At 34.8% G+C, this 25,249-nt stretch overlaps 1 long non-coding RNA gene and 3 pseudogenes across 2 annotated transcripts; all 4 read right to left on the bottom strand.

The window, feature by feature from the left end:
• Positions 1-2,262: 2,262 nt before the first annotated feature.
• LOC149149371 (putative serine/threonine-protein kinase At1g01540) lies at positions 2,263-5,388 on the bottom strand (annotated as a pseudogene).
• A 6,966-nt stretch (positions 5,389-12,354) lies between these two features.
• On the bottom strand, positions 12,355-21,805 carry LOC149149372 (ABC transporter C family member 3-like; annotated as a pseudogene). The gene is made up of 11 exons (XR_016263218.1): positions 19,807-21,805; positions 19,530-19,616; positions 19,045-19,384; positions 18,646-19,008; positions 18,378-18,542; positions 17,778-18,100; positions 17,449-17,663; positions 17,073-17,378; positions 16,865-16,928; positions 16,418-16,657; positions 12,355-12,446 (listed from the first exon to the last, which is right to left on the bottom strand). The product of XR_016263218.1 is annotated as an ABC transporter C family member 3-like (transcript).
• On the bottom strand, positions 12,452-16,300 carry LOC149149373 (ABC transporter C family member 3-like; annotated as a pseudogene).
• Positions 21,806-23,004: 1,199 nt separating the features above from the next.
• LOC149149374 (uncharacterized) lies at positions 23,005-24,051 on the bottom strand. The gene is made up of 3 exons (XR_016263730.1): positions 23,886-24,051; positions 23,503-23,802; positions 23,005-23,418 (listed from the first exon to the last, which is right to left on the bottom strand). It is a non-coding gene; the product is annotated as an uncharacterized LOC149149374 (long non-coding RNA).
• Between the last annotated feature and the right edge of the window lie 1,198 nt (positions 24,052-25,249).

Raw genomic sequence — 25,249 nt, forward strand, 5'->3', positions numbered from 1 at the left:
ATTTATAGGAAGCTTGTGGGTTCACTCATGTATTTGGTGTATAAAAAACCAGACATGTGTTATGCAGTTAACCAACTTAGTCAAGTAATTGTTAAGCCAACCAAACTATATTAGAAGGAAATAAAGCATGTGTTTAGATGCCTTAGAGGAACCACTATGTTTGGTCTTTTGTACAAACAGACAATGGGAATGAAGCTATAAGGCTTCACAGATGTAGATTGGAAGGGGAGTCCATCAGACAAGAAGAGAACATTAGGAGGAATTTTGATTTTTGGGTCAGAAATTATTTCTTGGTACAACAAGAAGCAAAGATTTGTTGCACTCAGCTCATTAGAAGCAGAGTACATGGTTGCAAGTAAAACAACATGTGAGCGATCTAGATGAGAAAAAGTCTTGTTGGGTTATTTGGTCAGATGATGGATCCTATTGTGATTACTGTGATAATCATAGTTGTATCAAACTCTCTAAGAATCCTATATTTCATGATCTATCCAAGCATATCAACATCCGGTATCACCATCTACAACATTGTGTGCAAAGGAGGATCATGTTGTTGGAGTACATTCCTATAGATGAACATGATGTAGATATTTTGGCAAATGCTTTGTCAATTGGTTTCCATAGAAGGAGGATCGGGGTATCAAATAATCCCTTTCTTGCTGAGAGGGAGTGGTGAAAATGTAGCAAGAAATTCCTAATTTAATTTTTCCTTAATTAAATTAGGAGAAATTCGAATTTCAATTTCAGTAAAATACTTGGAGGAATTTAACTGAATTGATATGGCACTTATCACTCAGTTAAATCAGTTAATTCGAGTAGGAGACACATGAGTTAGGTTTAGTTATGATTGATTGCTAATTTCTAGCAATCTATTTTAGTTCATTTGAGTTATTATGAGTTTAAATAGTTCTAACTATTTGAGAACTAGTGGAGGATCCAATAGTGGGGTGTGTACCTCAGTGATCAACAAGTTAACACATTAATAAACCCAAAATAATTGATGCATGCATATAACTCAAGTTACCCAGTTGAGATTGGATTTCAAGGGTAGTCTATTATCAATTGTATACAATTCCAAATTGTATAGGTGGTGCATGCAGTCAGAGAAAGGCCTATAGGGATTGCACAGTTATGGATGGGGGATTTCCCTAATTAATAGGGGCTAATTCCCAATTTAACAGTGCAAGGAAATGGGGACTTGGGAAGGTAGGAATTAAGATACGTATTGAATAGAGCTTGCTTGTGAAGCAGTGAGATAGATTATACTTGTCTAGAGGTTGCTCAGGCTTGAACAATCATTGTATTTCTTCTCTATTTTCTTACTAATGCAATACAGATAGGAAGGGGTTTCGAGCAGTTTCTTTCCCCTAGATAAATCTATGATCATATGTGATTGAATCTTGTCTCATGTTTATGTTGTGATTTCTCAATCGATTAAATTTGTTTTCACCAATGAGTAGAGTAGATTCAAGTCTTTTATTTAGTAAATTACATTAGGAGTTTTGAATCTACAAGGAATTTATACACACCCTTGATGTGTTATTGTTTAGTAATTAAAATTCTAATGTGTTCCAAACACACATGATGCCTCCAAATTAGAGAACCATTGTATCATTTTGGGATATATGTTGAACTGAGATTTTGTGCACATGTGACGAGTCACTCTGTGCACTGTTTAGTAACTAAAATTATGATGTGTTCAAAAGGCACACGATGCCTCCAAGGTAGAGAACCATTGTATCATTTTTGGATATATGTTGAAATGAGTTTTTTCTTCAAATAACTAGTCATTATGTGCACCGTCAACAACAACACTGGTTTCCATTGCAATTTATTGAAAAATAACCAAATTTCTTTTTGAAGCTATACCCATTTGAAGAATCAAAAACTCATCACATAGAACAATAGGAATGGTGGTCAAATAAGAATAAAAACAAGGATATTTAGGACATTATTCACCCCAAGAATACGTCCAAACAACAATGCAATCAAGATGCAACAACCCTACTTTCTTTTTTTTTGTTTAATATAGAATACTCAACAAAACATAAAAATAATGAAAATTTGACTAGTTTCCAAGAGGGGTCATGGTTCAATAGTAAAGGTAATGCTATATTAGGCCTCATTAGAAACCAAACTATTCAAGTCAGTTGCAAGGATTTTATTTGAATAAAATATATTAAGAAAAATGATAAATAAGAGCAAAACAATACCTACTGAGGTATGGGCCTTGAAAATAGATAGCATGATATGGATCAATATTTACCCAAAATTTCCCATTGCCCGAGTTGTGACATAACTTTTCTTTGATCCAAAGAGCTTGGACAACCCAAAATCTAAAACCTCGACATTCCATTGCTTATCCAAGAGAATGTTGCTATATTTTATATCTCTATGAAGAACCTTGGGCTCCAACCCTTCATGTAAATATCCTAAGCTACACACATCCATGACTCTAAATCAAGAACAACAACATCTATTTAGAATGTTTACATTATAGGCTTATGGTTCAAACAAATTACCCTTTGGCACTTCCAAGAATAATTTTCATCGGGATTTCCCATGTGAGGGGACTAACAAGCCCTACATTTCCACAAAGTTGTTTTTCTAGGTTTCCATTGTCAATGAACTTGTACACTAGAATCCTAGTTTTCAATCATCGAAACCCATAGGCTACATTATTAGATACTCTTACAAGCACTAGATTCCCATGAATAATAGTATACCAAATCAAATGATATGTCCATCCTAATATGACAATACCTATCTACACCCTCAGGACAATATCTAAGAAAATGAACAATATTTTTGTGCCTGACTTGCTCGATTGCCTCCACCTCTACTCTAAACTCCTTTTCATCCCACCCCTTGTGAAAATGACCAAGTAATGGAATTTCATAACAAATACCAACTTAAAGCAAAATCTAAGATTCACAATATTGTAACATCATTACACTTGCATTTTGTTAAGAAAATGTTTCACGGCTACATGGTTACCATTAGGAAATAAACCATGATAGACAATGCCATAGACACCTTCACCAATGACATTTTTATTTGATAAGAAATTAGTAGTGATCTCTAAGTCCCTGAGAGTGTAAAATCACCCCAACCTAAATGTGATACTTTAGGCACAGATGTACCAAGTGATTCAGTTTTCCTGAGGGTCTCTCCACATACCTTAATAAGAACATATTCAAAGAATTATCACTTCATGTGATCAATGTGAAAGTACAACATTGTGATAAAAAAATCAACTTTAGAATTGTGGCACATATGTTATTCAGTAGATATCCCATGTTGACTCATAGGAACTTTCTATCAAGAATATCAAAACCGATATGTTATGCTAGGAATAGTTTAAAAAGTTTCCCCTATAGTAAAATGGAAGGGGAAAACTCCACATGGAATTATTAAGGTGATGGAATCCCTGACACACCCCAAGACAAACATGTAATTAGGTCATCACTGACCAACCCATTACAAAAAGGTTAGAGCATATTCTTGAAAGGCTATCCTCATAGTCACAAGCATGTAGCTCTGGGCTTTGTTTTCCGAAAAAACATCAACAGATGATTGATAAAACCTCTCATGCAAAAGGAAAAGTAAGTGTCTGTTAATTGATGTGTGATCAACCAAGGATTGTTAGAACCTCTCATGCAAATTGAAAAGTAATTGTCTGTTAATTACTGCATGGTAGTGGGTAGCGAAAAAATATTGAAGCAAAGAAATGCAAGACATGAAAATCCATCTCATTTCTCAACTCAATCCTTAAACCAAAACACATTTAAAGAAATATTGAAGTTTAAGAAAAAAGGAATTCAAGAATGAGACAATCCATTAGGATGGTTTTGAATTCGGATATGAATTGAATTGAAGGTTGAGAGGACATTGATGTTGGGTTTGAAGTTCACGTTCACACTTTTAACCCATTGATTGCCTATGCTACCCAGTTGAGATTGGAGTTCAAGGGAAGTCTACTATCAGTTGTATACAATTCCAAATTGTATAAGTGGTGCATGTAGTCAGAGACAGGCCTATAGGGATTGCACAGTTCTGGATGGGGAATTTCCCTAATTAATAGGGGATAATTCCTAATTGAAAAACGCAAGGAAATAGGGACTTGGGAAGGAAGGAATTAGGTTAAGTATTGACCAAAGCTGGACTGTGAAGTAGTGAGATAAGTTATACTTGTGCAGAGGTTTCTCAGGCTTGAGAAAGCATTATATTTCTTCTCTATTTTCTGACTAATGCAATATGGATAGGAAGGGGTTTTGAGCATGAGTTTCTTTCCCCAAGATAAATCTCTAAGAATATGTGATTGAATCTTGTCTCATGTTTACGTTGTAATTTCTCGATTGGTTAAACTTATTTTCACTGATGAGTTGAGTAGATTCAAGTCTTTTGTTTTAATAAATTACATTAGCAGTTTTGAATCTACGAGGAATTTCTACACACTCTTGATGTGTTATTGTTTAGTAATTCAAATTATAATGTGTTAAAAACACACATGATGCCTCCAAAGTAGATAACCACTATATCATTTTGGGATATATGTTGAAGTGAGTTTTTGTCTGAATGTAACTAGTCACTTTGTGCACTCTTCAGTATCTAAAATTACGATGTGTTCAAAAGACACATGATGCCTCCAAGGTAGAGAACCATTTTATCATTTTGGATATATTTTGAAGTTAGTTTTTTCTACATATAACTAGTCATTTTGTGCACCGTCAACAACAACACTTGTTTCCATTGTAATTTACTGAAAACAACCAAATTTCTCTTTGAATTTGTACCCATTTAAAGAATCAGAAACTCATCGAATAAAACAATAGGAATGGTGTTCCAATAAGAATAAAGACAAGGATACTTAGGCCATTATTCACCTCAACAATATTTACAAACAACAATGCGATCAATATTCAACAACCCTACTTGCTTTTGTTTTGTTTAATATAGAATAATCAACAAAAACATAAAAATAATGAAAAATTGACTAGTTTCCAAGAGGGGTCATGGTTTAGTGATAAAGGTAATGTAATATCAAGCCTCATTGGAAACCAAACTATGTGATCCAGTTGCAGTTCTTTTCTTTAAATAAAATATATTAAAGAAAGAAAAAATAACTGATAAATAAGAGGAAAACAATACCTACTGAGGTATGGGCCTTGAAACTAGATAACATGATATGGTCAATATTTACTGAAAAGTTCCCATTGCCTGAGTTGTGACATAACTTTTCTTTGATCCAAAGAGCTTGGACAACCCAAAAGCTAAAACCTCAACATTCCATTGCTTATCCAAGAGAATGATGCTATATTTTATATCTCTATGAAGAACCTTGGGCTCCGACCCTTCATGTAAATATGCTAACATGCACACATCCATGACTCTAAATCAAGAACAACAACATCTATTTAGAATATTTACATTATAGGCTTATGCATGAAGAAACATTTATAAATTTGTATGTTCAGATGAATTACCCTTTAACAGTTCCAAGAATATTTTTCATCTAAATTTCCCATGTGAGGGGACTAGTAGGCCCTACATCTCCATGACGTTGTTGTTCTAACTTCCATTATTGATGAACTTGTACATCAGCATCTTAATTATCAATCATCGAAACTCATAGGCTACATTATTAGATACTTTTACAAGCACTAGATTCCCATGACTAATAGTATACCCAACAAAAGTATAACTCCATCCTAATATGACAATACATGCTTATACCCTTATCACAATATCTAAGCAAATGAACAAGATTTTTTTTCCTGACTCGCTCGATCGCCTCCACTTCTACTCTAAACTCATTTTATTCCCACCCCTTGCGAAAAAACCAAGTAATGGCATTTTAGAACAAAGATCAACTCAAATAAAAATCAGAGATTCACATTATTGTAACATCATGAAGCTTGCATGTTGTTAAGCAGATTTTTCATGGCTACATGGTTACCATTAGGCAATAAACCATGATAGATAATTCCATTTCCACCTTCACCAATTCCATTTTCATCTGAGAAACAATCAGTACCCATCTCCAAGTCCCCAAGAATGTACTAATGACCGCAACCTAGGTGTGATACTTCAAGCACAGATGCACCAAGCGATTCAATTGCCTTGAGGTCTCTCCACATACCTTAATGAGAACATATTCAAAGAATTATCACTTCATGTGATCAATGTGAAAGTACAACATTGTGATCAAAAATCAACTTTATAATTGTGGCACATAACTTCTTCAGGAGATATCCCATATTGACTCATCGAAACTTTATATCAAGAACATCAAAAACGATATGTTATCTAGGAATGGTTTACAAAGTTTCCCCTGTGGTAAACTGGAAGGTGAAAACTCCACATGGGTGATGGAATCCCTAACACACCCCAAGACAAACATGTAATTAGGTCATCATTAACCGACCCATTACAAGAAGGTTAGAGCATGTTCTTGAAAGGTTATGCTCACAAGACAAACATGTAATTAGGTCATCATTGACCAACCCATTACAAGAAGGTTAGAGCATGTTCTTCAAAGGTTATGCTCACAGTGACAGGCATGTAGCTCTGGGCTTCATTTTCCGAAAAAAATCAACTGAGGATTGATAAAACCTCTCAAGTAAAAGGAAAAGTAATTGTCTATTAACTAATGGATGATCAAGTAAGGATTGATAGAACCTCATGGAAAAGGAAAAGTAATTTTCTGTTAATCAATGCATGGTAGTCGGTAGTGAAGAAATCTGGAGACAAAGAAATGCAAGGCATGAAAATCCATATCATTTATCAACTCAATCCTCAAACCAAAACACATTTCAAGAAATATTAAAGTTAAAAAAAGAAAGGAAATGAGAAAAAATCCATTTGGGTGGTTTTGAATTCAAATATGAATTGAATTAAAGGTTTAGAGAAGGTTGAGAGGACATTGATGTTGGGTAACCAAAACACATTTCAAGAAATATTGAAGTTAAAAAAAAATAAAAAATAAAAAATAAAAATAAAATAAAAAATAAAAAAATGAGAAAAAATCCATTTGGGTGGTTTTCAATTCAGATATGAATTGAATTGAAGGTTTAGAGAAGGTTGAAAGGACATTGATGTTGGGTTTGAAGTTCACGTTCACACTTTTAACCCATTGATCGTCTATGCTACCCCATAACCATGATTATTTGTATGTAAGGTATGCTCTTTATTGGCTCAAGTTTGAAAGGTAAAATACATATTATTATTATAAAAATGAAAATAATATATTTTTTTTTTTAAATAATTATTTTTATTAGATTAATATCAATTTTTTTTGTTATTGGAAAACAAACAATTTATAACAAAATTTAATGTCTTTTATCCCAAATGTTTATAGACTAATTAGAAATATACAAAACCAACACTTCATTATGAAATACATTGGTAAATTCCAAATAAAGTAGAAAAGCCATAAAATATTAAATCAAATTACATAATGTCAAAATATTTTTTCTTTGGAAATCAAATCTTTGAAAAAGAAAAAATAATTAGTAATAATCTTTTTGTTAAATTAATATCAAATTACTTTAATGTCTTTTATCCCAAATATCTATATACTAACTAGAGACATACAAAATGTCACATACCCCAGTAACCTCGCATGTAAAAGCAGGGAGTTAGAAATTTTTTTATACAAATTACCCACAAGTAATTATCCAATTGACAACTCCACAATTCATCATTAACTATTAGATATAATTTTCAATAGTACATCAAGTAAATTGCCATAAAAGACAGTAAGTTTCATAACCATTAACCACCACTGTGGTAGTGTAACAACATCACTGTCTCATGAATCCTTGCATCCATTTCATGATTTCCTTCACCATATTAATTAATCACGTACTAGGACATTATGATTATCACATCAAATAAAGAAACATCATCATCAAGGATTCAACATCATCCAACTGACACAAAAGGAAATCACACCATTGAACACCAATATACCCTGGAAACCCTGTAGGGTGAAAACCAACAAACGTTTAATCTTATTATTAAACGCTCGTGAGGGTTTTCACCCCTCACTCAATGGCTTATAAGGGATTCCATCCCTTAACCATTTTTATAAAATTATTACAATGAATTATCATTAAGTTGTCACATAACTAGCTAAAAGCTAATACATTTTCCATGAAACCTTTTTCTTACATACCGCCACATGCAACATTCCTTTTGGCATGATTGTTCTAGCAATGGACGGTCCTGCAACTCGAACTCATCTGCATGGACCATTAATCCTTTTCCTGCCACAATGTTAAACATCACTTTTCTTTGGCACCAACCACCATCGTTTCCTGTCAATGTTGTCATCCACAACCTTTGGCAACAAGATTAGATACAATATTAATCAATCAATAATCAACCTCTAAAAGAGATCTTTTAACATCTACTCATGTGCATGAGCAAGCATAACATACTAATTAACTAGTACATATATTCAAGTAAATACTTGTTCTACTTTCCATAATGCTTATTCACACTAATGCATATTTCTCTTTAAGAGATCTAACCCATTAGTTTTACAAGTCCATGTTTCCCTTTAACACATATAACACAATAGTTATGTTTTCATACAGGTAATCAACTATTGTTTCTGCACCTTTGCACATGTGTTCCTTCCACATAGTTATTTTCCAAGAAATTAACATAGTTTCTCTAACATACAAAGAACACATCTCCATAACACAATGACTATTCTTTGAGTATCCAATAGCTTATCTTAATAGCCCTTCTTTAATATATGCAATGCATATTCCCTTCTCTAGAACTCTACCATCATTTCATGTAAACAATTACTTACTTCTTTCTTAAGGAAGTCATCATAACCCCATTTCTCTATCTTCCTATAAGTAATTTTTTCATGCTTTTCCTTTCAAGAAATTATTATAGATACACATCTTTACGCTTAAAGAATCAAGAAACAATAACAAGGTTAACTTAACCTTTTATGCACCCAAATCAAGAATTCGACCCAACTCATCTAGCAAGACAATCTTGAAGAGATTAATATTTTCAAGAAAGTTAACATAAACACTTTCTCTATGTACACAGAAAACCATATTTCCAAAGTCACAATAGCTACCCTTATGTGCATGCAACATGTGTTTCTCCTAACACAATTACTTTTACTTCAAAGCACATAATCTTTTCATGAAACAAGTATGGATTCTTGATATGATATGAGCACTATTCATATGTATTTTAAGAGTAGGAAACTCTATTTTTGTTTCAAGAGATCTCACATAAAAACCATCATTTTCATGCACGAAGTATGCACACTTTTCTAACATGAAACTATATTTATGTGTATATAACACATACTCTTTCTTCAAGAAAGTTAGAAAAGAATATTTATGTGCCTAGAAGTACATCATTAGCTATTTCTATCATGCATGTAATGCATAGTTATTTTACTGAAACTTAGAAACTAGCTAGAATCACAATGCAATTAGCATATATCCCTTTCCAAGAAACGTTGATTAAATAAAAAGACATATTTTAATTCAAGGAAAACTTGGCCACTTTTCACACTATGTCCTCAGGAAGTTTAAATGCCTTACCATCTTTTCTCGAGAAGATATTTTGGCTATATTTAGCAAGGATATTATTCCAAGAAAATGACAAGAGATAGCATTTCACACACAAGACTCACATGTGGTCTTTCTAAGAGGAACTGCCTATTATCTTTATCAAGAATACATATAAAATAATCAATCTTTAACATATTTTCTTTACCAAAAAAACATATTAAATATTCAATTTCTTACTGCATGCACCAACATATTTTCTTACTAAGAAAACATATACTAGCATTTGCACCAGATGTTGCAAAGGAAACGTCGTAAGGCATAAATTGAAGAACACAAACACAACAAAAGAATACTTTGATAAAGAATAAAAATATATTTAACTCTCAAATCAATGCCCCATTAACTGGAACCACTTAGTAGACATATCTATCAACATTAGGATTATACACAATGATCAAGAAATTTCCCATATACAAACAACACCTTCCACAACAACCTTTTGTCACATCCACATTTTAAAATATGCCTTGGAACGTGATTGGAATCTCCCATATTGCCTTTTTCATTATGCAAATAAATCTTCCATGGACAAAAATTTACAACTAATTTGTTATAATTGGGATTATGTTTTATTTATTTCCTTTACAATCTATCACTTTTAAATTTTAAACATGGTTCTCTGGTTTTAGGTCACAAATTATGTGATAAAAATGTGCTCATCATTTTCATTATACCTATATTTTTTTCCATTTTGTAAGTATTTAACACTAGCAAGCAATTGAATTTGCAACAAAAACGATCAAGAATAGCGGTTTTGTGAAAATTATTTATTATTTTTATTAGATTATTTTACAGAAAGTATGGCCAACAATTAGGTTACAGAAAGTATTCCCAACAATTATCTTCTCTCTCATAAAGTGAAATTTAATGCAATCATCATCTCCATCAAATGAATTGTCCGAAGGTGGAATTTGGCCCTAGTTGCCAATTTTAACACTTTTGATCTTTCAATGGTCTTAAGTTCCAAATTTCACTCCACTAAAACCTGAACCCTTAGTAATGATGAGAAAGTTTTAAATGGGGGAGAAAGCATAGTATGAATTCTATAGAAAGTTTGGAATGATCCCTCATTACATTTTAATTGGCATGGAAAGAACATTAAACTAAGGAGATAACTCCCTATACTTTCATACAAAGGAGATAACTCCCTGTACTTTCATGGAATTGTTTTCAAAGTTTCAATTTTAATTTGAGAGCCACTCTTATAATCAATCACGTGCATTCTAAACTTTTCATTTAAACAAGACACAACTTTTCATTTAAACAAGACAATTTATACTTTTCATTTAAAGAAGACACTTTATTGTTTTCAAAGTTTCAATTTTAATTTGAGAGCCACTCTTATAATCAATCACGTGCATTCTAAACTTTTCATTTAAACAAGACACAACTTTTCATTTAAACAAGACAATTTATACTTTTCATTTAAAAAAGACACTTTATACTTTTGTCAGTGAGTGTTGAACTTTTATCATAGTGAATGTGTTGAACTTTTATCATAGTGAATTTAAAACATTTAATGGAGTATGAAACTTTTTAAAAGAACATATTTAATTTTTGTGCCAAAAAAAATGTGTGCAAGTTCCTCCCATAGCTAAAGTGAAGTTTTAACTCTGATAAAAATGAAAATTTACCTCAACTAGGTGAATTAGAAGATTTTTTGAAGTTGATGTAGAATATCTTTTTTTATATTGAAAATTTTAATTAAAAAAAAAAAAACAAAACAAAACTTGTTAAACTGAATATTAGTTAAAACAACCACTCAAACCAATATTTTCATCATTATTCAAAAGAAAATATTACACAAATATATATATATATATATATATATATATATATATATATATATATATATATATATATATATATATATATATATATATTGAAAAAAATCATTAAATAAAAAATAAATTGCTTTTAAAGAACAAAAAGCCTATGTCTATTTTGTACATCTCTCATTTTTTCTTATATTTTTTTCCCTCTTTTGGGCATATTTGATGGTTAGATAGTAGAATTCTCAAATTCTTACTCATTGAAATATTAGGTAACTTTAAAAGTTTATAACTGCAAAATATTATGAATAAAATTGAGTTGGTTCATTGCATGAAGGAAAAAAACACATTAACAATTAGCCATCACTTATTATTAAGACCTATAAATAACAAGACCTATGAACCTTGACAAGTATAACATAGCTTGTTTGGTAGAAATGAGAATAAAATGTTGATGTGAATTGGCATAGTATTACTACATATAGAGGTCAGAACTAAAATAGAAACAAAAAAATGCAGATGTGAAACTCAAAATAATAGAATCAAAGCAGAAACAAAAACAAAAACCAAAAAAAAAATACAAATTAGTTAGAGGCACCTTACATCCAAATACACTGCCTGTACAAATCCAAGTTGTTTGGAGTTCTCCAATATTACCTTGATTACCTTGTTGAAGTGATAAAAGTTACACTGGAAAAAGGGTAAACTCCATTTGTATATAACAAGTGAAAAATCATAACTGTCAAAGTCAGTCAAAGTCACTGATAAGAGTTATTGAACTCTTCTTAAGGACCTAAATATAGAATATTATCATAAAATAATGAGCTTACATGGTAGCTCATAGTCTACTATATATTATCTCTATATTGTACATTTATCCAGCTTGAGTTTTAGGGAAATGAATATTTTTCTCCATTCTATTGTAAACCCAATATGACCAATGTCCAAAGCTCTAATTAAGATATCTATTGGATGGAGTACTCTGAAACAAGTTTTGCAAATTCAGAAAATTTGTTGCTGAGTAGTTTGGATGGAGTGTCATACTCAGCAATTTGTCCTAATTCAAAACAAATACAAAGTAAGTAAAAAATGAAATGTGTCCAAAACAATAGTAACTGTAACAAAACACTAGAAAATAAACAACTTATAAATGTTATACCATCCTTTAATAGGAGAACCATATCACTCTAAATAACAGATGGAATCCGATGTGCTATAGTAATGACTGTGCAGGTAGAAAATTGGTGGTGAATTATTTGCTGAATAAACCCATCAGTTGTCAACTGAGGTAGTTGCCTCGTCAAGGACCAGTATCTAACTTTGTTTTAGTAGTGCCCGTCCCAAATAGACAAGCTGGCATTGACCCACACTCTAGTTTCCTCCATTCTCACACACTGTACAAGAGATCATTCCATTAAATTCGATTCTCAATTTTCATTCTAAAAAAAAGGGGTCCTAGAGACCACGTAGGTCTCAAGGACACCAAAAAATATACAAAACATGAGCACTAAGATGGAAAGCAAATAGCTACTGTAAAAGGTTTTATTTTTCTCCTTCAGTACGTCCATTGAATGTGATAAAGACACACAGACCTGAGGAATCAAGTTTCTTTTCTTTTGCTCATACAATCTCACCAAGTTGGCACTTGTCCAAAGCCTGAAAGCACAAGCAAAATCAAAGTCGATTCATAAACAATAAACTTACAGCAAGATCCTAAGGGAAATATCTATATTCTTCAAGGCAAGAATAATTGGCATTAAAATTGATACTAATGCTTCTGGAATATGAAGCAGAACTAACCTCCCAAATCTCATCATCCAAGCAATCTTTGAGAGGATCCAAATTATTTCTTATAGGGCCTTCAAACATTGTTGGTTCTTGGGGAATAATGCTTAATTTGGATCTTAGGTCATGGAGGCCTATGGATGAGATGTCGACTCCATCAATGACAATTCTGCCTGTTGTTGGTTACACAATGCGAAAAATGGATTGAATAAGAGTAGATTTGCCACTTCCCGTCCACCCCACAACTCCCACCTTTGTGCCTCCAGGGAAAGTGCATGTAAGGCCTTTCAAGACAAGCGAAAGATGTGGTCCATAACACACCTGATTGTATGGATCAAATTTATAGATGAACTGACATGCAAATTACAAGCATTGAATGCGTGAAAAGGAGTCTATTTGTATTGAGTTCTGACCTGCAAATCAGTTAGATCTATCGTTCCTCTAGATGGCCAGTTGGAGTTTGGTCTACAATTCTCTATAATCACTGGTGACTCACTGGGAATTCGTGAATACTGCATTATTCTCTCCGCTGAGATCATGTTGGTCTCCACATAACAAAGGCACCATATTACCCAGGCTTGTACCATATTCAAACTTAGACTATATGTTACTGCCAACCCTACAGTGCATGTTAAGGTGCCATTTCATTTACTTTCATATTTCATTATAAAGAATATGTCTAGTCTGTTGAGATCAGTTTAGGAAAAATAATTGTAAGCCAAGATAGTGCTTCTGTACCGACTTGGGCTAATTACATCTTGAGGAAAGCGAATGAGGAACACCAAAAAGAATGCAAACACAAGATTTGACAGAAAATCCATCCAAATGCCAAGCCACTCATTGGCTCCAACATTGTGGAGACTAGGTCTCATATATATATCAATCAACTCGAGATTTCTTTCCATGAATCGAAATTCCTGGTCAAAACTTCTAATGGTGGCTGCTCCAGAGATTGATTCTCCAAAATGTTGTATGATTGGAGCTCTACAAACTGATGCCAGCCGAGCCAGTTCCCTAGCTGATGTTATGTAGTATTGTTGCATGCAAGGAAGGTCAGAGGAGTTACAAGAATTCTCTTATTACTATAAAAACCCAAAAGCATGGAAACAAAGAAATACAGATAAACTGTTGTCATGATAGAATCCTGATGCAACTTAATCTATTTGATAACATCCTTTTCAATCAGATTATGGGATCTACCTACAGCAAACCTTGAAGTAGAAATCAAACTCTCTTATCGCCAATTTATGTTCCTCTGAGAAAATTAATATTTGCAAGTTCGTATTTATTATTATTGAGAAATACAGAGAATACCTGATACCATATACAACTTGCACCCACTGGTATAAACACAATGAAGACCTACCAAGCAATATGAGACATGACTGCAATGATCCCCAAAAGTTGTATAAATGCAAAAGCCAAGTCTCCTAGTTGAGAAGGAATCAATGTGTCCACTGCACTCTGATCAGTTGATGCCTGCCAAGAAACAGAGAGCTTGTTACTGACCCACTAGAATCAAATGATTTCCTTCTCTCTCAAGAAAGGTATTAGCCTATTAAAACAATAAATGTCAACTGACCCTGAGTGCAGAGTGCTGAAAATCTGATTAGCAGTTTTAAGTCCAACCAATGAAAGAAGCATAGACCTCACAAGAACGCACAGGGAGCTGCTTAATGTCAAAGCAACAGGGAGCTGCCAACCTGAGTAATTTCACCATCTCGCATTACCTGTGAAGAATATCATTTACATCAACAAAATATGGATCACTTATCTCCTCCTCTCAATAAATGATCAATAAACCCACTGTCCCTTTACCAATTACATTGAAAATTTTAATATCACTAGAACAGGATGAAAGAAATTCAAACCTACCAGAATGATGTTAGCAGAGGGTAAAAACTCCACTTGATGAGTTACATAGACTACAGCCTTTGAACCCAGAATACCAAGTATGCATTCCTATAACAAGCAAGTCCAAATTCTTAGATGTTTATGGACATGAATTTGCAGCGGCACAACCAGCAATGTATATTATCCAGACTGAACAATGAATTGCAAAGTGCTACTGTAGATCTTCATCATTCCATCAAAACATTAAAACTAATTAATTCAGCAAACCTACAGTATGTAAAGGATAAGAGAAACATACTTGGAAAATATGTTTTCCGGTATGTGCATCCACAGCACTAAAAGGGTCATCAAAAATATAAATGTTTACATCTTGATATAAAGCACGAGAAATCTATATTCTCTGTTTTTGTCCACCACTCAAATTTAACCCTCTTTCTCCAATGTCTGTCTCGTCCCCATAAGGAAAATGTTCAAGATCTTTCTTCAATGCACAAGCATCAAGTACACTATTGTATCTAATAGTATCCATCTACTTTCCAAAGAGAATAGCGTCTTTAATTTTCCCACTTTGTATCCAAGGAGACTGAGGGACATATGCTTTGGTACCACTTAAGCTAACAAAGCCTGATATTTTTGGTATTTCCCCTAATATGCAGGATAAAAGGCTTGATTTCCCTAAACCAACAGTTCCACATACTGCAACCCTCATGCCTCTCTCTAGTTGGACATCTAAACCTCTTATAGTTGGACTAGAGGAGTCAGGATTCCAAGAAAATATCCCTCCTTGGATTTGAATCATGAAGTCTGTTGACTCCTTTGATACCTTTTCTACCCCATCGTGTTGCAACTCTTCGTCCTGCAAAAAGGCCACAATGCGATCTATTGACACTTTCGTTTGAGCAATCTGAGGGATTAAGCCAGGAAGCATGCCCATAGCTCCCTGAAGTGTCCCATAAGTTGCGAGTGCAGAAAGAATTCTCCCTGCTGTCAAAGGCACTCCTATAAGCATACACGTACCAAAAGTTGCAACAATGATAAATATTGGTCCAACAGAGGAAACATATGTTGTGATAGCTGATGCATAAACATATTTTTGTATCCAACTATATTCTGCCTGCCTCAAAATTTCTAGTTTCCGAAGAAATCTTGTCTCCCAAGCCTGCAATTTTAAGATCCTCATAATTTTTAATGTCTCCGATGTGGCCTTGTACTCTGAAACAAGTTTTGCAAATGCAAAAAATTTGTTGCTGAGTAGTTTGGATGGAGTGTCATACTCAGCAATTTGTCCTGATTCAAAACAAATACAAAGTAAGTAAAAAATGAAATGTGTCCAAAAAAATAGTAATTGTAACAAAACACTAGAAAATTAACAACTTATAAATGTTATACCATCCTTTAATAGGAGAACCATATCACTCTCAATAACAAATGGAATCCGATGTGCTATAGTAATGACTGTGCAGGTAGGAAATTGGTGGTGAATTATATGCTGAATAAATCCATCAGTTGCAGTGTCAACTGAGGCAGTTGCCTCGTCAAGGACCAGTATCTGACTTTATTTTAGTAGTGCCCGTCCCAAACAGACAAGTTGGCATTGACCCACACTCCAGTTTCCTCCATTCTCAGACACTGTACAAGAGATCATTCCATTAAATTCGATTCTCAATTTTCATTCTAAAAAAAAGGGGTCCTAGAGACCAGGTAGGTCTCAAGGACACCAAAAAATAAACAAAACATGAGCACTAAGATGGAAAGCAAATAGCAGAAATAGCTACTGTAAAAGGTTTTATTTTTCTCCTTCAGGACTTCCATTGAATGTGATAAAGACACACAGACCTGAGGAATCAAGTTTCTTTTCTTTTGCTCGTACAATCTCACCAAGTTGGCACTTGTCCAAAGCCTGAAAGCACAAGCAAAATCGAAGTAGATTCATAAACAATAAACTTACAGCAAGATCCTCAGGGAAATATCTATATTCTTCAAGGCAAGAATAATTGGCGCTAAAATTGATACTAATGCTTATAGAATATGAAGCAGAACTAACCTCCCAAATCTCATCATCCAAGCAATCTTCGAGAGGATCCAAATTATTTCTTATAGTGCCTTCAAACATTGTTGGTTCTTGGGGAATAATGCTTAATTTGGATCTTAGGTCATGGAGGCCTATGGATGAGATGTCGACTCCATCAATGACAATTCTGCCCGTTGTTGGTTCCACAATGCGAAAAATGGATTGAATAAGAGTAGATTTGCCACTTCCTGTCCGCCCCACAACTCCCACCTTCGTGCCTCCAGGGAAAGTGCATGTAAGGCCTTTCAAGACAAGCGAAAGATGTGGTCCATAACACACCTGATTGTATGGATCAAATTTATAGATGAACTGACATGCAAATTACTAGATGGCCAGTTGGAGTTCTAACCTGCAAATCAATTAGATCTATTGTTCCTCTAGATGGCCAGTTGGAGTTTGGTCTACAATTCTCTATAATCATTGGTGACTCATTGGGAATTCGTGAATACTGCATTATTCTCTCCGTTGAGCACATGTTGGTCTCCACATAACAAAGGCACCATATTACCCAGGCTTGTACCATGTTCAGACTTAGACTATATGTTATTGCCAACCCTACAGTGCCTGTTAAGGTGCCATTTCATTTACTTTCATATTTCATTATAAAGAATATGTCTAGTCTGCTGAGATCAGTTTAGGAAAAATAATTGTAAGCCAAGATAGTGCTTCTGTACCTACTTGGGCTAATTACATCTTGAGGCAAGCGAATGAGGAACACCAAAAAGAATGCAAACACAAGATTTGACAGAAAATCCATCCGAATGCCAAGCCACTCATTGGCTCCAACATTGTGGAGACTAGGTCTCATATATATATATATATATATATATATATATATATATATCAATCAACTCGAGATTTCTTTCCATGAATCGAAATTCCTGGTCAAAACTTCTAATGGTGGCTGCTCCAGAGATTGATTCTCCAAAATGTTGTATGATTGGAGCTCTACAAACTAATGCCAGCCGAGCCAGTGCCCTAGCTAATGTTATGTAGTATTGCTGCATGCAAGGAAGGTCAGAGGAGTTACAAGAATTCTCTTATTACTATAAAAACCCAAAAGCATGGAAACAAAGAAATACAGATAAATTGTTGTCATGATAGAATCCTGATGCAACTTAAGCTATTTGATAACATACTTTTCAATCAGATTATTGGATCTACCTACAGCAAACCTTGAAGTAGAAATCAAACTCTCTTATCACCAATTTATGTTCCTCTGAGAAAATTAAAATTTGCAAGTTCGTATTTATTATTATTGAGAAATACAGAGAATACCTGATACCATATACAACTTGCACCCACTGGTATAAACACAATGAAGACCTGCCAAGCAATATGAGACATGACTGCAATGATCCCCAAAAGTTGTATAAATGCAAAAGCCAATTCTCCTAGTTGAGAAGGAATCAATGTGTCCACTGCACTCTGATCAGTTGATGCCTGCCAAGAGACAGAGAGCTTGTTACTGACCCACTAGAATCAAATGATTTCCTTCTCTCTCAGGAAAGGTATTAGCCTATTAAAAAAATAAATGTCAACTGACCCAATTCAGTATTCGCCCAGATGGAGTTGCATCAAAGAAGGACATTGGTGCATGTGTGCAGAGTGCTGAAAAGCTAATTAGCAGTTTTAAGTCCAACCAATGAAAGAAGCATAGACCTCACAAGAACGCACAGGGAGTTGCTTAATGTCAAAGTAACATAAACCAGAATGAAAAGGGACTTTCTCATAGGGGAACTCTCATTTTCTTTTGTAGAGGCTTCCGATGTCATCCAGAGGTTACTACATATTTGAAGTAGCTGACTTATTATTTGGGCCAGTAGTATTATAGGTATCAAAGTACCATTGTATGCAGTAGTAATGTAAGACCAGTATACCAACATGCTTACCCTGCTTCTCTCTCTTTCTTCTTAAGACCAGTATACCGACATGCTTACCCTACCTCTCTCTCTTTCTTCTTCTTGTACAAGCTGTGAATTTTTATTCTCTTTATCCAATTTTTCTTTGTGGTTTTCTGGTTCAACCTCTTCCTCTACATCTATTGAGTTCTGAACACCGCACTGCTCCAGTGTGTCACTGGCAGTAACATTTTTCACTGCAGTTGTATTGCCAGGACATGAGATTTCAACAAATCTCTCTGATGTGTACACTTCAGATTTCTCCATAGCAGAAATAGTTTTCAAATCTTTCTGATGTGCACCAACTAATTCCACAAACTCTGTGCCTGATTGTAAGATGTCATCATATCTGCCAACCTGAGTAATTTCACCATCTCGCATTACCTGTGAAGAATATCATTTACATCAACAAAATATGGATCACTTATCTCCTCCTCTCAATAAATGATCAATAAACCCACTGTCCCTTTACCAATTACATTGAAAATTTTAATATCACTAGAACAGGATGAAAGAAATTCAAACCTACCAGAATGATGTCAGCAGAGGGTAAAAACTCCACTTGATGAGTTACATAGACTACAGTCTTTGAACCCAGAATACCAAGTATGCATTCCTATAACAAGCAAGTCCAATTTCTTAGATGTTTATGGACATGAATTTGCAGCGGCACAACCAGCAATGTATATTATCCAAACTGAACAATGAATTGCAGAGTGCTACTGTAGAGCTTCATCATTCCATCAAAACATTAAAACTAATTAATTCAGCAAACCTACAGTATGTAAAGGATAAGAGAAACATACTTGGAAAATATGTTTTCCAATATGTGCATCCAGAGCACTAAAAGGGTCATCAAAAATATAAATTTCTACATCTTGATATAAAGCACGGGAAATCTGTATTCTCTGTTTTTGTCCACCACTCAAATTTAACCCTCTTTCTCCAATGTCTGTCTCGTCCCCATAAGGAAAATGTTCAAGATCTTTCTTCAATGCACAAGCATCAAGTACACTATTGTATCTAATAGTATCCATCTGCTTTCCAAAGAGAATAGCGTCTTTAATTTTCCCACTTTGTATCCAAGGAGACTGAGGGACATATGCTTTGGTACCACTTAAGCTAACAGAGCCTGATATTTTTGGTATTTCCCCTAATATGCAGGATAAAAGGCTTGATTTTCCTGAACCAACAGTTCCACATATTGCAACCCTCATGCCTCTCTCTAGTTGGACATCTAAACCTCTAATAGTTGGACTAGAGGAATCGGGATTCCAAGAAAATATCCCTCCTTGGATTTGAATCGCGAAGTCTATTGACTCCTTTGATACATTTTCTACCCCATCGTGTTGCAACTCTTCGTCCTGCAGAAAGGCCACAATGCGATCTATTAACACTTTAGTTTGAGCAATCTGAGGGATTAAGCCAGGAAGCATGCCCATAGCTCCCTGAAGTGTCCCATAGGTTGCGAGTGCAGAAAGAATTCTCCCTGTTGTCAAAGGCACTCCTATAAGCATGCACATACCAAAAGTTGCAACAATGATAAATATTGGTCCAACAAAGGAAATAGATGTTGTGATAGCTGATGTGTAAACATATTTTTGTAGCCAACTATATTCTGTCTGCCTCAAAATTTCTAGTTTCCAAAGAAATCTTGTCTCCCAAGCCTGCAATTTTAAGATCCTCATAATTTTTAATGTCTTCGATGTGACCTTCATCCTTTTGTCTTTTTCTTCCATTATTCTCTCCTGAAATTTTTCTTGCAATTTTGCAAGTGGGAAATTTGGCAACACAATTGCAAATGAGGCTGCCAACCCGGAAAATGCTGCCAAGCCCAACGTCTGATATAGAATAATGAAGGCCAGAACAAATTGAAGAGGGAAAATCCAAATACTATGCATATAGTAACAGAAACATGAAACATTCTGAACATCTACACTCATGTAGTTGATAATCTCTCCGCTTGTATGCTTCTGTCTTGACTGACTGGAAAGCAACAAGCCCTTCCTGTATATAATAGTTGTCAATGCTGCTCTAACCCGTAAAGTTAACTGATGTTGTTTGAAAAACCCTTGTCGCTGTGACAAAGACTCTAATACCTTTGCCACAAAAAAAGCACAAACTAGCACATAGCCTTGACTTTCAAACTGTTTCTTTCCACCTAGAAACTGAACAAAGGCATTTATAAAACATGTACCTACATATGATGCACAAGTCTCCAGTGCTGCTAAGAATGCAGTCAAAAGTACTTACTTCCGAAAAGATAGGAGTAAGGCTTTTGCTAATAAGCCTGTATCACCTTTGGCCTCTAGCTGAGCTCTGAATTTAGGGTATAATTGGCCTGTCCTGTCCGCCTCTGCAACTTGGGGTACATCATCAATATGCAAAGGGCTCTTATAACCAACAGCAAGCAAAGGACTCATCCAAGAAAATGACAGCCGACTGAGAAGGTTGGTTGTTGCATAAGTAGAGACTGCCTTAATGTTTCCACATTTTTGGGGATTGTCTTTCAAGAGAGGTTCTAGAATGGTCTGTGAGGAGGACTCTACACCACTTCTGGCACATTCGCAGGCGTCTTCAACAACACCCAACACGAATCTGAAGAAAAATTTCGAAAACGGCAATGGATTTCTCAACGGATTTTCTTCCTCTGGGGTGGATTCGCCCTCGACTCCTGCAGATTCAATCACGAAAACCATTTGGACGCAGCAGTCATCATCAAACGATTCATCTCTGACCTTATTTGATCTGAATCTCATTTCTACATTCAGGAAAGCCATGGATGAAATTTCCCCAGAGGTTCGATGGAGCCCGTTTCAGAGGTCTGTCACGGCAGCACGGGAAGCAAGAGCAGAGAAGACGAAAAGGGTACCCAGGCAAATCAAATCATGAACAGTTGCAACCACTCAACTACCTTCCCTGGATCGAACGATTAACAATCATCTAATCGTCTAACACATACTCTAACGGCACACAGGGATGACAAGTAGATTTTAGGAAAGTCCATTTCAGAGGGAAATGCCTTACGGCATAAAAATAATCTTTCTTTTACTGCATGCATGAACATATTTTCTTATGAAAAAAACATATAAAATAATCATTCTTCTACTACATGCATTAACATATTTTCTTACCAAGCAAACATATAAAATAATCATTCTTTTACTGCATGCATGAACATTACTGAATATATCTTTCTTGACAAGAAAGATATTAACTTGCCTTTTCCAGTTCTACCACCCATAAGCTATCCAAAATGTGGACAGACCAACGAGATATCCAAAGACATTGTGAACAAAAAACACTATGAAATATACTTGGTATCACTCTTTGCTATCCAAAACAAAACATTATGCAAGAACCCTTGTCAAGAAAAGCCAGCCAACCGCGGTAAGCTCAGTATCCAAAGCTTCGCACGCTGATACAAACACTGTTGATGTTGCAGGAGGGATTAGAGCGGTGGTAGAAGACACAAAGCACTGATAAAAACATGGATGCAGAGAAGAGAAATCACAGAGTCTTAGATTGCATCGTGAATTTAATATTCGCTCACTTTCTCTACTCCTCCGTCTTTTTTCCTTCCCCCGAAGTCGTGCATAATATCCAGATCTAAAAACGCCGGCAGCCCACTCAGATTGCCCCTTTTCTCTGTTCTCATCACCCAATCTGTTTTACCAACATCAAAAATTAGTTGTAACTGATTCGTAATTTAAAATTACTTTTACGCAGGGAATCTGTTTTACCAACATCAAGAATTAGTTGTAACTGATTCGTAATTTAAAATTACTTTTACGCAGGGTTAATTAACTGATTCATAACTATTAATTTACGTTGAATTATTTACCAGAGGGATATGACACAAAACCAACACTTCTTTAAGCAATACATTGGTAAATTCCAAATAAAAAAAAGAGGTCAGAAATTATCATTCATCAAATTCCCCCCTAATAAAAATAATATATTTAAAAATAAAAAATCACATTTAAATTATAAAATCTGAACGTTATAAAAAATCTTTAAATAAACTCCGTTTATTAACATAGACGGCAGTTTTTTCACAAAAAGAAAGCATCATTTTTTTTATTAATGAAATGAAAACCCTACAGACCACAAACCCTAACCACTGAACAGTGAAAACAAAAAGCAAAATCCATACATAGTGATTAACATAGACTGACTAATTTATAAATGACAAACATGTGGATCCATTCAATTCAGCCGGCGAAAGAGGAACAACTCTGAAGTCGCGGGCGTCTTTTCTCCACTTGTTTAATGAATTAGCGCGGTTCCGTAACTTTGGAGAATATTCAGGACAATTGTGGGGTCTGCATCTCCAGTCACGTTGAGAGTGACCGGCATATTTGGACCGTACACTGAAAGGTTTCTGTCGACAGCCTCAAATTTCGCATTGACAACGCCTGCAATATCGGATCTCCAAACTTAGTAAAACTATTGCATCCTCGACTGTCTCCAATTCATAATAATCAAACGTAGTGCTGTACCTTTCAGTGCTTTAATCAAACATAGTGCTCTATGTTGGCTTAGTATTGAGTTGCTGTTGAACGTGACTTTGAATACCAATTTCTGCGCCAAGTTTCACGCGCAGAACTCAGCTCAAAAAACCGTTCAGAAAATAAAATTTTATTCAATGAGAAATGAATGAATACTAGCCCGGGTACCCTATGAGGATCCGAATATTTTTAAAATCCTGCCGGGGATCTGGCGATCTGCCCTCCCAGTTAAAGTCACAGTGACGTCTCTCAACAGCTTTCCGCTATTCTTGTCATTTTCCGCAGAAACACCTGCAGTTGATCTACAAACTTACTAAAAGTTTGCAACCTCGAAAACAGAAACAGAATCATAAGAAAGAAACAGAAACTTATACCGTCGATTGCATTCAACGCATTTATGGCATCTATTTTGCACCTTTCCTCCCTGTACTCCACACTGAAAACCATTTTCTGCACATCACGCGTAGAATTCACGTCAAATATCCTCTAGGGAAAAAAGACCCACACACACGAAATGAATAAGTGACCTACCTCAGACATCTTGCAATATCAGTGATAAGAGTTTCAGCACAACGCTTGGTACTTTTTTATGGAGTTGTCTATAATACGATTTTTTGGAGATTCCGGTGATGGAATCCGGTCTAAAAAATTGAGGTTAAATCTTGATTTGTTGCAGTTAAAATGGTTTTTTAACTGTATATTTGGATTCAGCACTCTGAAAAATCCCTGAGACGCTTTGATTGTACGGAAACTAGCTATCAAACTTGCGATTCCAATAAATTACTATCAATTTTCACCGGAAAAACCCAAAAAAAAAAAACTTCCAAATAATATCATTATAGACGCCTGCCTTTTTTATAATGAAATAGACGCCTGCCTTTTTTATAATGAAATATCGGTGATAAGAGTTTCAGCTGTTAAGCTCCATTAATTTATGAATAATTGCTGCCTACAATTATGGAATTTAAACTGCAGTGTTTCCTTAACTTATGGAAACCAACTGCAGTGGTTTCCTTAAGTTAAGGAAATCAACTGCAATTAATAAATTTATTGTTGGGAGCTACTGAAGCAATTAATAAATTTATTGTTGGGAGCTACTGAAGTGGTCCATTACTCCATCTGGAGTTCTCTGCCTTGATCTGTGGGACATCTGACACATAGCTATCAGAAGCTTGATGGAAGCTTGGCTATAAATTCATCTGTTTGGTCCCCAAGCTTGCATCTCAATCCCCTTCAGTTTTTTACACCATCTAGCTGAGATAGTAGAGCTTGGAAGTGCCTTCAGAATTTTTGTATTCTTTTCTTTTTGCTTGGATTGAAGCTGGAGCGTGGTTTTCAGAAAGAAGTTGCATCAAGAGTTTCACCAATGGCTGGAGTTAATTCGTATCCCTAGGCATTAAGTTTCAACGATTCATTGAATTTTTTCCACATACAGAATCGTTGTTATAATTTTCTAACATTTGGTATCAGAGCCCTTTTACCTTTGCCTTTCTGTGTGTTGGCCAAGAAACGAATTCCTAATTTTCAAGCATGCCTATATTTATTGGGTCTTTAAGTGTGCTGAACTCCACATTCTTTAAGTGCGCATTTTAAGTTTCTTCCATGCACATGCGTTTTAAGTTTTAAATTTGGGTTGTCGAAGCAAGTCAGAAACATAATAGAAAACATATTGCTGATTTTTATATGCCTTATCTTGAATGGATTACATAGAAGTTTCCAAACTTCACTTTGTCACACT

The sequence above is a fragment of the Pinus tabuliformis genome, chromosome 9, assembly GCF_031772625.1.
Source record: "Pinus tabuliformis cultivar Carrire ecotype Pingquan chromosome 9, CPIR1, whole genome shotgun sequence".
In the NCBI taxonomy this organism is placed as follows: domain Eukaryota; kingdom Viridiplantae; phylum Streptophyta; class Pinopsida; order Pinales; family Pinaceae; genus Pinus; species Pinus tabuliformis.